The sequence below is a fragment of the Mesocricetus auratus genome, unplaced genomic scaffold (assembly GCF_017639785.1).
Source record: "Mesocricetus auratus isolate SY011 unplaced genomic scaffold, BCM_Maur_2.0 Super-Scaffold_100028, whole genome shotgun sequence".
Taxonomy (NCBI): Eukaryota; Metazoa; Chordata; class Mammalia; order Rodentia; family Cricetidae; genus Mesocricetus; species Mesocricetus auratus.
In genome coordinates this window covers 19,229,494-19,244,223 of record NW_024429209.1, presented here as the reverse complement: position 1 = coordinate 19,244,223, position 14,730 = coordinate 19,229,494, and the positions used below count along the sequence as shown (strand labels likewise).

Sequence of the window (14,730 nt, the reverse complement as noted above, 5' to 3'; positions counted from 1 at the left end):
CCTATGTTTCCACCTCTGCAGCGCTGGAGTTGCACAGCTCTTAAAAGAAAAACGTGAGCCGGGCGGTGGTGGCGCACGCCTTTAATCCCAGCACTCGGGAGGCAGAGGCAGGCAGATCTCTGTGAGTTCGAGGCCAGCCTGGTCTACAGAGCGTGTTCCAGGACAGCCTCCAAAACAATTCAGAGAAACCCTGTCTCAAAAAACCAAAAGAAAGAAAGAAAATGTGTGTTGAATGAGTGTGTGTGTGCGTGTGTGCGTGTGTGCGTGTGTGTGTGTGTGTGTGTGTGTGTGTGTGTGTGGTGTGTCTTCCTCTCACCTGACGCCCGTGGCTCCGGCGATTGTATTCTGCTCTGTGCAGTTTAGTTTGGTTTTCTTTGCCCTTGTGGCCCCAGCCTGGGGCGGACGTGATCACTTTGTCCCCTGTGGTTTCCCTGCTCTGCTTCTTTCCTCTCTTGTCAGAGGCCATGGCTTTCGGCTGGAGTTGGAGGCCCTAGCTAGAATCTTGAGGGTGACTGAGGTGTGTCTGGCTTAGGCAGCCCTATTTTTCATTTTCTGCAGTCCAGATGCAGAGAACTGTGACAGTCCTGATCTTTCCACATCTTCTAGAACATTCTTTTGTCCCAGCTTCAGAAAGCTCACCTAAGCTCAAGGCTGTGTGGAGACAACAGTGTTTGGGATCACTCTCTGCTTTCTGGACTGTTCCCTGATCCCTTCTCTCCCATTCTTTATCAGCCTTCCCTGCCCCGAGGCTTACAGGGGTCTCTAGAAAATTCTGGAGTCCCACCTTCTATGTCAGGGGTTGGTAAATGACACCATGATGATCATTCTCAGCTTAAAGGCTGTTTGTTTGTTTTCTTCTGCGTATGTGAATGTGTAAACGTGTGTATGTAGGTGTGATATGTGTGGGTGAGTGTGCATGGATACATATGCGCATGTGAACGCAGAGGTCAGAGGTCAAGATCAGCTGTCTCCCTCTATCACTGTCCACCCACTTCATTTTTTAAAGACGGGGTCTCTCACTCAATCTGGAGCTCACGGATTAGACAGACAGGCTGCCCAGTGAACTCTAGGGATCCACCTGTCTCCCCTGAGCCCCAGTGCTGGGATTACCAATGTATGAAGCCATGCTCGGCTTCTTCTTTTTTTTTTCTGTAATGTTTTTAAATTAGAAGCATGAATGCTTCACATGTCAATCCCAGCTCCCTCTCCCACCCCTCCTCCCTTGGTCCTCCACCAGCCCCCCAACCCCCCACCCAATCCCCACATCATTCCCCAGGGAGGGTGAGGCCCTCCTTGGGGGGGGATCTCTAAAGTCTATCATTTCATCCAGGACAGGACCTAGGCCCTTCCCTATGTGTCCAGGCTGGGAGAGCATCTCTCTATTTGGAATGGGCTCCTAAAGGTCATTCATAAACCATGATAAACACTGATCTACTACCCAAGGCCCCAGTGATTTCTGTGGCCTCCTCCCTGGCACTACATTGGCCTCTCAGGCATCAGTCTGGGATTCAAGAGCTCCCCCTTGTCCGGTCAGCTGTCATTGTGGGTTTCATCATCATGGTCTTGACCCCTTTGCTCATCACTCCTCCATCTCTGTCACTGGGTTCCAGGAGTTGAGTTCAGTGTTGAGCTGTTGTTATCTGCCTGTGCTTCCATCAGTCCCTGGATGAAGGTTCTAGAATGGCATATAAGGAAGTCATCAACCTTATCATCAAGGAGGGGGCTATTAATGTAGTCTCTATACTATTGCTTAGTTTGCCAGTCAGTGTTATCCTTGTAGATCTCTGGAGATCTCACTAGTGTCAGCTCTCTCCTCAAGCCTATAAGGACTCCATCTATTGTGGTATCTCTCATCCTGCTCTCCTCTATTCTTACCCCGACTCAACCTTCCTGCTCCCCCATGCCTTCTTCTCCCCCTCTCCTTTTCCTGGCTCCCTCTCCCCTCCCCCGATGTTCCCAGTCTGCTCAGGAGATCCTGGATGCTGGATGTCCAGCCAAATCCTTGTGCCTGCCTGGTGATCAGCGCTTTACCCATGGGGCCGTCTGCCCAACCTGAATGCTCATAATTTAAATAATTCCCAACAAACCAGAAGAAAGCTCTGGTTGGCGCAAGAAATGCTATGACACTCATTTCATCGTCCACACATGTGTCTGGTGGCACTGGCCATGCCCGTCTGTCCCTCTGGTCCACAGCAGCCTTTGAGCTCCAGTCACAGAGTTGAAGAGTTGACAGATGCCCACCAAGCCGCCAAGCTGGGCGCACTGGTTCCTTTGAGAGCGATAACCTCTGGGGAAGTTTATGGCGCTGCTCCCACACCAGCTTTTCTCAGCCCATGGTCCCTGAAGAGCCACAGGTGCCCCTCAAAGGGAACGGGCCACGGGCTGTTAAGTATGAGGAATGTCAGCTGAATACGCTAAACGGGGCTTCTCTTGAGGGCTTATCCAAGTGTCCCCGGTTAAATCTCAGGGTGAGGGCTTTGCACAAAGTCAGAGGGTTTCTTGCGACACAATAATTCAGCTCTTGAGAGTCCCCGTGCGGCATACGGGAGAGGAGAGGAAAATGGAGTGTGGAGGTGAGGACGAGCTTGCCTTCCCTCCTCAGAATGGCTGTTTCTTTGGATCTGGGGACACCTTTTGGGACTTCCAGCTTGGCTCAGTGGGTCCTGGATGTCTGTGTTCTGCCAGTCTTGCTGGTTCATATGACTCAGCGGCCGGGCCTCTTCTCTCCTTTCCCTGAACTGGCAGGGCTCAGCAGGCTTTGAGGTGGGGCAGCCTGGTACTAAAGAGCCCCGCCTCTAGAGCCAGGTGGCCCAGGCTTGAATTCCAGCCCTGCTGTTCCCATTTGGTGGCCAGGGGAAATTATCAAAGAACAACCCTCTTCTGGAAGATGGCCCAGTAGCGGTTCCTGCTCCCGGGTCACCTGTAGCAGCCTCTCAGTATGCGTGTGCGGTGAACAGCAGCATCTAGGTGTGAGAGTCCTCTGGCTCGGGCCGGGCCTGACCCCTGGGTAAGGCGCAGAAGGGAAAGTGTGCCTGCCCGGTGTCCAGTTCTCCCCGGAAGGGCTTCCATTGGCCCCTGGGCAGGGAAGGACTGCCCTCAGACCACCCATATGCAGAGGCCATTGGCTGTGTGGGTGAGGGCCTCTGAGGACGTGCTACAGGGCAGGGTGACCCGCACTTCCTAGCCTAAGACTCGGGGTCTTTCCCACTGAGAGGTCCATTGGAGTCACCAGAGCACACAGGTCCCATCCTCACTCACCAATGGCAAGTCCCTGAGGGTGTCTCATAACTGTGTTCTTGGGCACCTTGGGGCCTGGCTAGGTAACAGCAGCACTGGGACCCTCTCACACCCCATGTTGGGGAAACGCTGTTTATTTAGAGAGCTGGACGACTGACAGACTCCACTCCTGGGACCACGTGGGTGAAAGGCTGATGGGGCCCACCAGGGCTTCAGTGCCACCAGCAGATGCTGTGTGCTGGGCCTCGAGCTGGCAGGAGAGTCCCCTATGCCCACCCTGGGGACCTGAACAGGTTGCCACCATGGTTTGAACAGCGCCTGCTGAGGCCAGGCTCAGGGCGGCACCAGGGTGGAAGGAAGTGGACAAGCGGTCCTCACCCTGACTCTTCAAGACCACCAACCCTGAGGCTACCCCGCCTGGCTGGGAAAGACCTGCCTGGTGGCAGCCAGAGTCTGGAGCTCATTGCCCGTCAGGCCTCAGTTTCCCTGCTCAGGGGCATCCTCTTCCATCCAAGTGCGGTGCTTTTTCTAGGAGCCTGACGTTGTCTGGCCTGACGTCAGATCCTATGGGACGGCAAATTGCAGGGTCCCAGGCATGCTCACTGTTCACTTCCTCCATCCGGCCCCGAGGGAGGTCCCGGGTCAGAGATGCCCTTCCCAGACCACCCAGGCAGCGTGCAAAGCCTGACTCTGTTCCTAGTCCTTCCAGCTGCAGGCCTCCCGACTGACTAGTCACCGAAGCAGCACAGCTGGGTTCCGGGGGCGAGTGTGTGGTGTGAGTCAAAACCTTCTGGATACCTTGGCTCCCAGCAGGCAGCACTGGGTGGGAGGGAGGGAGAGAGAGGGAGGATGCATGGATGGATGGATGGATGGATGGATGGATGGATGGATGGATGGATGGGTGTGAGTCTGCTCTTCATACATTAAAGACCACGGGAGAGGTATTGAGTCCCCTCTGCCCAAACCCCGTGGCTACTTTTCCCATCCCTGGGCCAGCCGCGTCCTGCACACTGGACTGGTGCTGGGCGTGGTGGTGGGAGGTGGGGTGGTCTAGGAAGGAAGGACAGGAGGGCTGCCCAAGCAGACTCCTGTGACTCTGAGCTGGTGCATTCCAGGCTCTGGTTCTCCTGCAGCTGCTGGAAGGACGGTCCAGTGGTCCTCAGGTCACCACTGTGTGGTTTCCACAGCCCATCCCACCTCTTAGACTCAGCATGCCTTCGTGTTGCCCACGGGCATGGCACTGCGACCTTCCCTCCCTGTAGGTGGCTGGGAGGAAGAGGAGGGTGAGCTCACGGAAAATGCTGAGCACTGGGGCGGGCAGCCCTGCCTCTGTGCTCTGCAATTGTCGGCTTGCTTAATGCTTGCAGCCACCGTGTCCGGAGAGCACAGTTGTCACCACAGCCTTTTAGGAATGAGGAAACTGAGGCAGAGAAAGCTGAAGGGTTACGTCACACGGCTCTCGGTGCTAACCTTGGGACTCAGACTTGTGTCCTCCAATTACTCGTTGGGAATGTCTTGTAGGGATGTGGGTACCAGTGACCTGCTTGGGGAGGGGCAGTGGGTGTGGAAGGTGCTTGCTGGGGTCCAGCCGGGCCAATCAGACCAAAGCCTGGATCTCTGCACACCCAGCCACCCCCTCACCCCTCTCCCCGGGGTAAGGATGCTTTAGAAAGAGAGAGGGGGTTCTCCGTGGGGCCTGTGGGAAGAGCGTGTCTCCACATGGCATGCTCAGCCTGCATTCCGCTCTTTATGTCTCTGTCGGCATAAATAATGGCTGGAGTGAAAATGAGGTGTTTTCTCAGCAGGGCTGGTGATTTACACCTGTAGTGGTGGCAGCAAATGGGAGACGGAGGCAGGTGGATGGCCACAAGTTTGAAGTCAGACTGAGTTGCATAGTTCCAGGCCACCCTGAGCTTTAGATGGAGTCTCTGACTCAAATAGAAAACCAGATAAAAACGCTTCCTTTCTTTACCTCACGTATGGGCTTCTGTTTGAAGAGACAGCAGAACCGCGCACAGACCCCCTCAGTGGTCCACGGCACAGTGGAGCCACGCTGGCCCTCCGCCAGTTCCGTGCCCACGCGCTGGAAGCGCCAACAGACTTTTGATCCGCATTGGCGAGAAGCTTTTGTAGTCACTCAATGGACAGCCAATAGAGTAGATTTTTTTTCTGTCACGTAACCCACAGCCTCTCCCAAGGAGGTGGACAGTGACGGGCTTGCCTCACTGAAGGAGAGAGCCAGAGACCGAGTGGACAAGTCCTCGTGTTGGGGGAGGAGTGCTTACAAGGGCTTCCTGTGCTCCACAGACGGACATGCCTGCTTTCCCAAGTTGCCCTTCAACTCCAAAGTCTGGGAGAGGAGCAGCTCAGGCTAGACAGACACGGGCTCCTGCCCACACAGAGACCCTGTCTCCTGCAGGAGGATCCCGAACATCCTGACTTAGTCTCTGGGGTCCCCTCCACCCCGCCCGCATCCTCTGCTCACTTGCCTGCTTCAGAAGGCGACATCTATAGAGCCATCAGTCCCAGAAGACGGCCCGGTGATGTCATCAGCCCCTCCCTGTCCTCACAGCCGTCTCTCGGTGCCTTCCAGGACTTAGGCCCTGTCTCCTGAGCTGCAAGGAGGCCGCATGGCGCCTTCTTTTCACTCCATGTCTACCTCTCGTTCTACCCCCACCCCGTGTGTGTGTGTGTGTGTGTGTGTGTGTGTGTGTGTGTGTGTGTGCGCGCGCGCTCGCGTGCTGCACTGTCCCAGGGTTCTCTGCTCTGACACATAGGAACATTTGTCCCTCTTCTTAACCATCCAGGTGGATCAGATACACCACAGGACATTTTAAGAACCAAATGTGATTCTGGGGCAGCTGGGAAGAAAGCGGGAACTGAGCCTCAGGCCTGAGATGGGGGACTCCATGGCGTACAGCCAGTCCGGTGGGTAACCTCCCACAGTCCACAGCATAGCTGGTTAGAGGCACCTCTACACCCAGGACTGCTTCACTTCCTTTTTACCCAGAATCCCAAGAGACAGAGAACGGAAGAGGCCCATCGGCCTTTTTACCCAGAATCCCAAGAGACAGAGAACGGAAGAGGCCCATCGGCCTTTTTACCCAGAATCCCAAGAGACAGAGAACGGAAGAGGCCCATCGGCCTTTTTACCCAGAATCCCAAGAGACAGAGAACGGCCTAGCAGCTGAGACTGCCTTCTCGGGGCCCAGCAGACCGTTGGGTCTGGGTCCTTCTGATGCAGTGGCTGGAATCTATTTTTCTACTGTATGAAAAATGTTCTTAGGCTTCCAGAGGTGTGGCTGGGGCCTCGAGAGCAAACAAGCCTTGGGGAAGCAGGCCCCTACCCTCCACATGGGGGGCACCCCCTTTTCCAGAGCCCACTTGTGCTCTCGGCCTGCTCCAGGATATTTCTAAGAGCCGTCAGCTGCCGCCCCCCCACTCTGCTCATGCCCCTAGGTGCCCCAAAGCACCTGCTGGTCCCTGCCCTCAGCTCATTCCCCACACCCCCATGCCCTCCTGAAGGCCCCCCGCAAGCCTTGGCCTGCATCCAAGCCTGGTCCTTTTCCTCCTGACATCTGCCTACCCTTTAGTGAATGGTGCAAAGCGAAACGTGCCATCCCGAGTCAGCTAGCCAGGTACGCATTCCTCCTCGGCCCTCTGCTACAGGGACCCACATCTGTAAGAAGAAGGTTCTCGCACTGTCACTCAGCAGAAACACAATGGTGTCGTATCTTTGGGAAGGGCCAATGGTTTTCTTTTCATATATTTTTTTAAAGTTATATATATTTTAAAGTTAGGATCTTGTATTAACTCAGACTGGTTTCAAACTTGTTACGTAGTCAAGGGTGACCTTGAACTTCTGATCCTTCCTCCTCCGTCTCCCAGTGCTGGGATTACAGGCATGCACCAGCAGGCCTGGTTTTATGCAGTAGCAGGGATCAAACCTAGGGCCCTGTGAGTACTAGGCAAGTGCTCTACCAGCCGAGCGCTCCCCAGATCCCACCGGAGTTTTCCTTATGATCTGGAAATGAGTAGGCCCAGTGTCAGTGCGGATGGGAGCAGATGTCAGCGCATGCCTTCTAGAATGTTCCAGAGACTGGATGCTTCGGGTCTGAAGGGGGAGTTGTTTGCTTTCACCAGTGCTAGTCAGCATGAGGGTAGCCAATGGCTGCATTTTGCAACTGTGCACTAGAGGTGTTCTAATAAAACTTTATTTGCTAAAGCAGGCAGTTGGCCAGTTGCAGGATGCAGTTTGCTGATCCCTGGGTCAGAGTATCTGTGGTGTCAAGACTTTCACCTTTTAGCCCATCACCTGAGCACACTGGCCTTTCGTCCTGGGCCCCATCCCAGTACCCTTGGCAAGATGGCTGCCTCCAGTTCAGATCCCCAGGAGTAGAGGGAGAAGGGACTCAATGGGTAGGATAAGTGATTCACACTTCTCCTCATGCCAGCCTTGTCGGGGAGGGAGGTGCTTCTGAGAAGCCCACATCACACAGCCCCGGAACAAGTGAGGCGGGAGAAACGGTCTGCAGCCTCCACGGAGGAGGGAGGCCGGAGACCCCGTGTGGGCAGTGAGGTCTGCATCTCCCGCTGGCTGCCCGGTAGCTCTCCTCTGATCACACTTTGTTACTCTGCCTGGACCCTCTGGGCAGGCCTCGCTGGCGGGTCCCCTGGCCCTTCCACTGGAGAGTATGTTGAGTTGGGAGGGAGGAGCTGGAGAGCACAGGAAATGAGAAGGCGGGTTCCCGTGACAACCCGTGTGTGGTTGCTTCTCATTATGTCTGTAATAACCAACCCCGGACACTACCCAAGACCTCACCAGGTGATTGGATAAATGGACTATGAGGCGTGTGTTGTGAAATACTTCCTACCGGGCAATGAAAAGGGTTAACAGTGGAAACCTGGAGCTTCATGGAAGAATCTGGGAAGCGCGTTGATAAGTAAGTCGGTGCAGGAGACTGGAGGAGTGAGTGATGGTTCAAGGAGATGCAGAGCCTCAGGGAGACTCCAAGTCACACTCAGTGCCTCAGGGTGGTGAACCGAGGCAATGGCTGGTTTCTGTGCGTCAGGCTCCCCCCTGACATACGTGTCCCCAGACGTGGTTTGTGGCCTCTGAGAGCAGTGTCCTGCTGAGAACTGGAAGAGTCAGAGTGTGTGTGTGTGTGTGTGTGTGTGTGTGTGTGTGTGTGTGTGTTGGCATTGACTCAACCAACCTGCTGTTGCCGTTGACATCGACATACATGTCAACCTGCAGATTTGCAAACAAAACTGCTAAACACACATAGCCCACCCCCTAAAAAGTCTTTTTTTTTTTTTTTACTATTTCTAACTTTTAAAGGGAATAAAATAAACAGGGCTGGGTCTGGAGCGTTTGAAGTTCTGGGTTTGATCTCTAGCACCTCATAAAGGGGTTGCGTGGTGCACGCCTGGAATTCCAGCACTCTAGAGGTAGAGGAGGCAGGACCGGAAGTTCAAGGCCAGCCCCAGCTATGTAATGAACTTAACACTAGCTTGGGCTACAGGAGACCTTGTCTCAAGACACAGGACGAGGAGGCCACGACAGTGAGGGCCAGCGTGGGCCCCAGGAAGGAGCAGCCCACTCTGGTCTCATCCACTACCTGCCCGGCTGCCTCCCACACTCCTGCCTGCTGTGGCCCCAAGGAGGTTCTCGGTTCCCAGTGAGAAGGACGTCCTGGCTCAGCCTTAGGGAGACGCAAGATGCCAGCTGAATCTGCGTGACCAGGACTGCTTGCCAGGCCTGCAGCACAGCCCTGCGTGTAGCGAACGGGATTTGCTCTCCTGAAGTCCCAAGTTCAGGTGGGGCAGCCTGCTTCCTTACTTCCCAAACCTGCCCTGTTGCTGGCAGATCTGTGGGCTTTTGGATGGGGAAGAACACCAGTTGGCTAACCCTCAGCTAAAATAGGCATGTTTTCTAATTTTTCCAAAGACAGATTTTATGGATTCTTAAGATCACCCTTTTTTGTTTGGTTGGGTTTTTTGTTTGTTTGTTTGTTTTTGGTTTTTTGTTTTTTCAAGACAGGGTTTCTCCCTGTAACAGCCGTACCTGTCCTGAAACTCACTCTGTAAACCAGGCTGGCCTCAAATTCACAGAGATCCTCCTGCCTCTGCCTCCCGAGTGCTGGTATTAAAGGTGTGCGCCACCACCGCCCAACTACAATCACCCTTTCTTGACTCCCCCCTTGTTCGATATCAAAATGAAGAGCATAGTGTGGTGGCCATGCCTGTAATCTCAGTACTCAGGAGGGGAAGCAGGAGGATGATTGTGGGTTCAAGGCCAGCCTGGATCATATAGTGAGACCCCGTATCAACTATGTACTTGTATGTGTATATATGTATGCCTGTGTGGATATGTATATGAATGTATATAGGCACGCCACTGTATATAACAAGTCGTGGTATTATGATGTGACATCTACCAGTAGAGAATGAGCTCAGGTCCTCCTGCATGTTGGTAAGTGCTCTGGCTCGGAGCCACATCTCAATAATTTATGGTTATTACTTTGTATATGAACACCTGGGACAAGGCAGACAGAGTGACAGCCAGCCAGGGCTTTCCATCCAGGACCCTTTGCTTCTGAGGGGCCATGTGACATTGGGGTCCTGCGGGAGGCTGCTTGAGTACCGTCCAGCGCATAGATCACCCTCCAAGGGCCCACACCTGTGGTGGTCCCTCCACCTTCCTGCCCTCCTCCTGTCTCCCTCATGCCGTGGCTGTGGTTTCTGCCTCTGGGAATAATGCCGCTGTGGACACCGTGTGGAGTGTGGTGTGGCTGTGTCAGCTGCCCCGCTGTGACCCAACAGGGGTGGTTTAAGGTGCGGGTGAGGGGGCGTGGCGGGAGGTTGACGTTGGCTCGTAGTTTGGGGGGACATTCTGTCGCTGCAGAGAAGTTCTGGCAACTGGTCATGGGGTGCCAGCAGTCAGGGAGGAGAGAGAGATGAATGCTGGGGCTTAGCTCTCTTTCTCTGACTCAGTGGGACCCCAGCCCCCCACATTCATGGTGGTCTTCCCTCCTCAGCTGAACCCCTCGGGACAGTTCTTTATACACACCCTGAGTGTGTCTCTGATTCTAACTTTAGCCATGGTGGCAACGAAGGTGTGTGTTTAAATTCCTCTAAAGCCCTGCTTCCTGCTGAAGGCAAACAGTTGCAGTTGGGCCGTCTTGCAGTCTTTACACAGGAAGTGGGGTCTTTCACCAGATTGGGCAATGAAGACAGAGTCAGAGCTTGCTCCTGGGGGCCAGCTCCATGCCAGCCCAGAGATGACTTGTGCCCGTGTTCCCTGTCACCAGCCTCTGAGGAGGGGGTGAGGATGATCCCAGGGTCTAGACTTAGTCACTGAGGCGGGGCATTCTTGGTGGTGGTTGGGGTGAGAATGAAGGCTGCGTGCTGGCTTGGCCCAGTGACAGCTGTGTCACAAGGCACCCCTTCTGTGTTGCTCCTTCCATGGGTAGCCCTTGTTTGGAAGTATGGCTTCCCTGGGCTCAGGACAGGAGGGTAGTTTCAGGAATGCCACCTGTCTCCCTCAACACTGCTGAGACAATACGTTTCTTCCGAGCATGAGAGCAGCAAGTGTGTTTTCTAGAAATGTCCGGAACACCTCTCTTCTGTGTTCTGGCTCAACTGGGTCACGTCTCACCCCTGAGCAGTGACAGTGACTGTGCGCCAGGAGGATTAGCCCCTCTTGTCAAACCGCATCCCTCCCAGCCCTAAGGCCAGGGCCGCATCAGCTCGAGCGAAGCTGACTGGGTGAAAAGTGTGCCACTTGCCAGGGAAGCAGGGACGTGAGACCAATGGCCTCATCCCATTTTACACGGGGGGGAAATCAAGGCTGTGCCGGCAGCTGGTGGCGGGTGCGGGGTTTGGCTCCTTCCTAGCAGAGGGTATGACCAATGGAGGGGGCCTTGCCGACAGCTCCCAGCACTGGCCAGCAGATGGAAAGGGCTGTGGGGACTGGGGACTCTTGGCACCTGGATTTAAGGGGTCCAGAGAGGCATCAGGGTTTTAGGCCAGGCATTTTTATTCTGCCCTAAAAGCCTTCCAGGGGGGAAGCGCAATTCCTTGGGGCCCGGCTTTAATGGTTCCTTTTATAGACTCACTCACGTTATAGATGGGTGAACTGGGGGGGACCCTGCTCAAGAATGCAGGAGAGCTGGATGATGAAAGCGGGGGGGAGGTAAATTATGGGGGCTGGGGAAGTGTGTTTTCTTAAACATGAACTCTTAAAAACCACACTAGCTCCCAGGACTGAGCCAGGCCTGGAGGCTGGGCTTCCCTGGGTCTGACCTGCCTGAGGACACTAGCTGATGGGACTTCCTGATGGGGAGGGGCCGAGGCCCTCCAGAACCATCGCTTTTGCTGGCCTTGCTTCTGTCAGTGGACTTGGATGTAGCAGCTGGGGTGAAATGTCCTCCCCACCGCTCAGCCTCATCTGGGGTCGGACTTGGTGTCGTGGCTCTCTGAGTTACACGTTTTTTAGGCAGGGCGTTCTGATGTTGTTCTGCCGTGTGTGGTAGGCACTGCCTTCATCGATGTCTCCCAGCTCTGAGGGATCCATCACCAGGTGTCACATTAAATGCTGTTTCCAACGAGCTCATCACTGTGGGCCCATGGGAAGGTGGACGGAGTCATCATACCGTCAGGGCCTTGGGGCAGACAGCCCAGGACCTGCATGTGAGTCACTTTTTCTCAGTGTTGTGACAAGAGCAACTTAGGAAAGCTTTGTTTTGGAGCAAGACTTGATGGTACTATCCATCGCAACATTGGGGGTGTGAGGCTACTGGCGACATTGTACCCACAACCAAGAAGCAGACAGAAATGGACACTCAGCCCCCTTTCCTTTTCATACTCATTCCAGGACCTGGCCCACCCTGGAGATAGGGGCAATACTGCCTACCCTGAGGGTAGGTCCTCCCAGGTCAATTAAGCCAGTCTAGAAACTGCCCCGTACACATAACCGGAGGTTTGTTTCCATTGACAATCAAAATCGGCAGTTACAGCCTGGATGTTCGTGTCCATACTTCTAACTCTGGGTTCTGCATTTCCAGGCTCTCTTGGGGGTGCCTACCTCCTGCTCCCACTTTTCAAGATCCTTCCTAATTAGGAGAGCCTGCACACTCTGCTGCACGTCCTCAATTCTGTGGAAGACAGAGGGAACTTGGGGTTAACCATCATGTTTGTCTAGCCTCCTGGGTTCAGACCCCTAAGACACAGAACTGAGCTCAGCTGTATATCACCGTGGGAGGAGGGGCGTTAAAGTGAGAACTTTGAATCAGAGAGCTTGGGCCTGTCTGCATGTCCTCACACCCCAGGCGAAAGCTTGTCCGGTCATTCACCTAGGTCCTTCTCAGATCAGCTGAGGACCTCAGACTTCCAACATGGCCCTAGCCCTAACCCTTGCTCAACCCTAACCCTAACCCAGACTCTAACTCAACCCTAACCCAACCCTAGCTCTAACTCAACTCTAACCCTAACCAACCATAACCCTAACTGTAAACCCTAGCTCTAACCCTAACCCTAACCCTAACCTAACCCTGCCCCCATCCTAACCCCGCCCCTTGGTTCCAAGAAGGGATTTCACGAAGCATCTGTTACGTTAAACTATACTTTGTCTCCCATAATCCACTTCCCAGCCCCCTGCCTCAGTTTTCCATCTTTGTAAAAAGTCTTCATGGCTTTAGCCAAGGATGTGCCAGTCTCGCGGAACTGTCTTTTCCTTGGCCCTTTTTAACGGTTTCTCAGTAAATTCCTTGAGTTTCCTTCAGAACACACCAGAACCTGCCATTTTCCAGGTCTGAAACTCATTACTGCCTCTGTACATTCCCACTGCAGAAAGCTGGCTGGTGGGTAAATGCTCTCTCTCTCTCTCTCTCTCTCTCTCTCTCTCTCTCTCTCTCTCTCTCTCTCTCTCTCTCTCTCTCTCTCTCTCTCTCCCCCTCCCTCCCTGTGTGTGTGTGTGTGTGTGTGTATGTGTGTATGGTATGTGTATGAGTGTGTGTGTGTGTATGGTGTGAGTGTATGTGTGGTGTGTGTATATATGGTATGTGTATGAGTGTGTGTGGTGTGTGTGTGAATGTGTGTATGGAGTGTGTGTGTATATGGTATGTGTATGAGTGTGTGTGTGTGTATGGTGTGAGTGTATGTGTGGTGTGTGTATATATGGTGTGTGTGTGTGTGTGTGATGCTGGGGTGGAGCTCACAGCCTTGTACACATTACACTCTACGTTGATTTAAATCCCATTCCAAGTCCTCTTCATTCTGTTATTCTGAGGCAAGTCTCTCCGCCTCCCACAGAACTGAACTTTTGATCCTCCTGCCTCAACCTCCAGGGTAGCTGAGACGGCAGGCATGCACCACCAAGCCCCCCCCCATTTCATGTGACTCTTTGCAAACAGAAAGTTGAAATCAGCATCTTCTGGAACGCGAAGCAGGCAGCAGAGGCCACAGTGGGAGGGTGTCTGAGGCGGGCCACACAGGAATCTGACCATTTCTGACCAGGCTCACTTCCGCTGCCTCAGGCTGGTCCCGTGGAACCCTCCTAGGCCATCCAGCTGTATCAGCCTGAGCCCTGGCTTCTGTCCCTCAGCTTGTCCAGTTTCAGGGCCAGCCCAAGGTCATCTTAGAAGTCCCCAGCTCAGTAGCTCTGCTTTCTATAGTCCCGCCCTGTCCCACTCTGGGTATCTGTGACCGAGTTCCACAAGTGTCACAGCTTAACTGTCCCCAGGTAAGGGCAGAAGTCCTATACCCAGCTCTCACAGTCTGTGTGCCTTCCCTGGGTCCAGGAAGGTCCTGTCTGGCCCCTCCATTGCAGACAGCTCCTGGCATCTGCGGTGATGTGTAGCCTCTCATTTTCACGAAGCCCCTGGCCCCTGGCTTGAAACCCTGTCCTGCATGGCCTAGCTGTTTCTCAAGGGCTTACACCTGCCAAGACCTTGTTCAGGCAAAATGCTTGCCACAGCCTGGAGGTGATCGATCTGTGCTTCTAGCCTGCTGTCAGTTGTCACCTTGTGAGCCTGCTCTACACCCCCCCCCGCCCCAGGCTCTCAGTCTCCTGGTTACAGCTTCTGCCCCCCCCGCCCCAGGCTCTCAGTCTCCTGGTTACAGCTTCTGCCCCCCCCCCCAGGCTCTCAGTCTCCTGGTTACAGCTTCCCCTCCAGGTCCTTTATTTCTGCAGGGCCCTCCACTCACAGTGCCCTTTCCCACATTCTTGGGGCTCACTCCTCACTGCCGTCTGGTTTCTCCTCTGGCGGCCTCTCCATTGTCCTCAGGCTTCGGCCCCCATGCCCGCCTCCTTGGCACACGTCAGTTATATTCCCTACTCCTTGAAGCCTGGCCAGACAAGTGACCCACTCTGGCCAACGCAGTGGGAGCTGCACTGAGACCCCCGGCACCCTTAAAACAGCTCCTGGAGTTGCCCAGATAGTCCTGGATAAATGGATAGCAGCGGATGGGGGAGGGGGGAGGTGAAGATGG

General features: G+C 54.3%; 1 protein-coding gene across 1 annotated transcript in view; it reads left to right on the top strand.

Annotated features, from left to right (window-relative positions):
* The window catches only part of Bmp7 (bone morphogenetic protein 7), a 78,246-nt gene that overhangs the window by 53,740 nt on the left and 9,776 nt on the right, over positions 1 to 14,730 (top strand). The window lies entirely within an intron of this gene.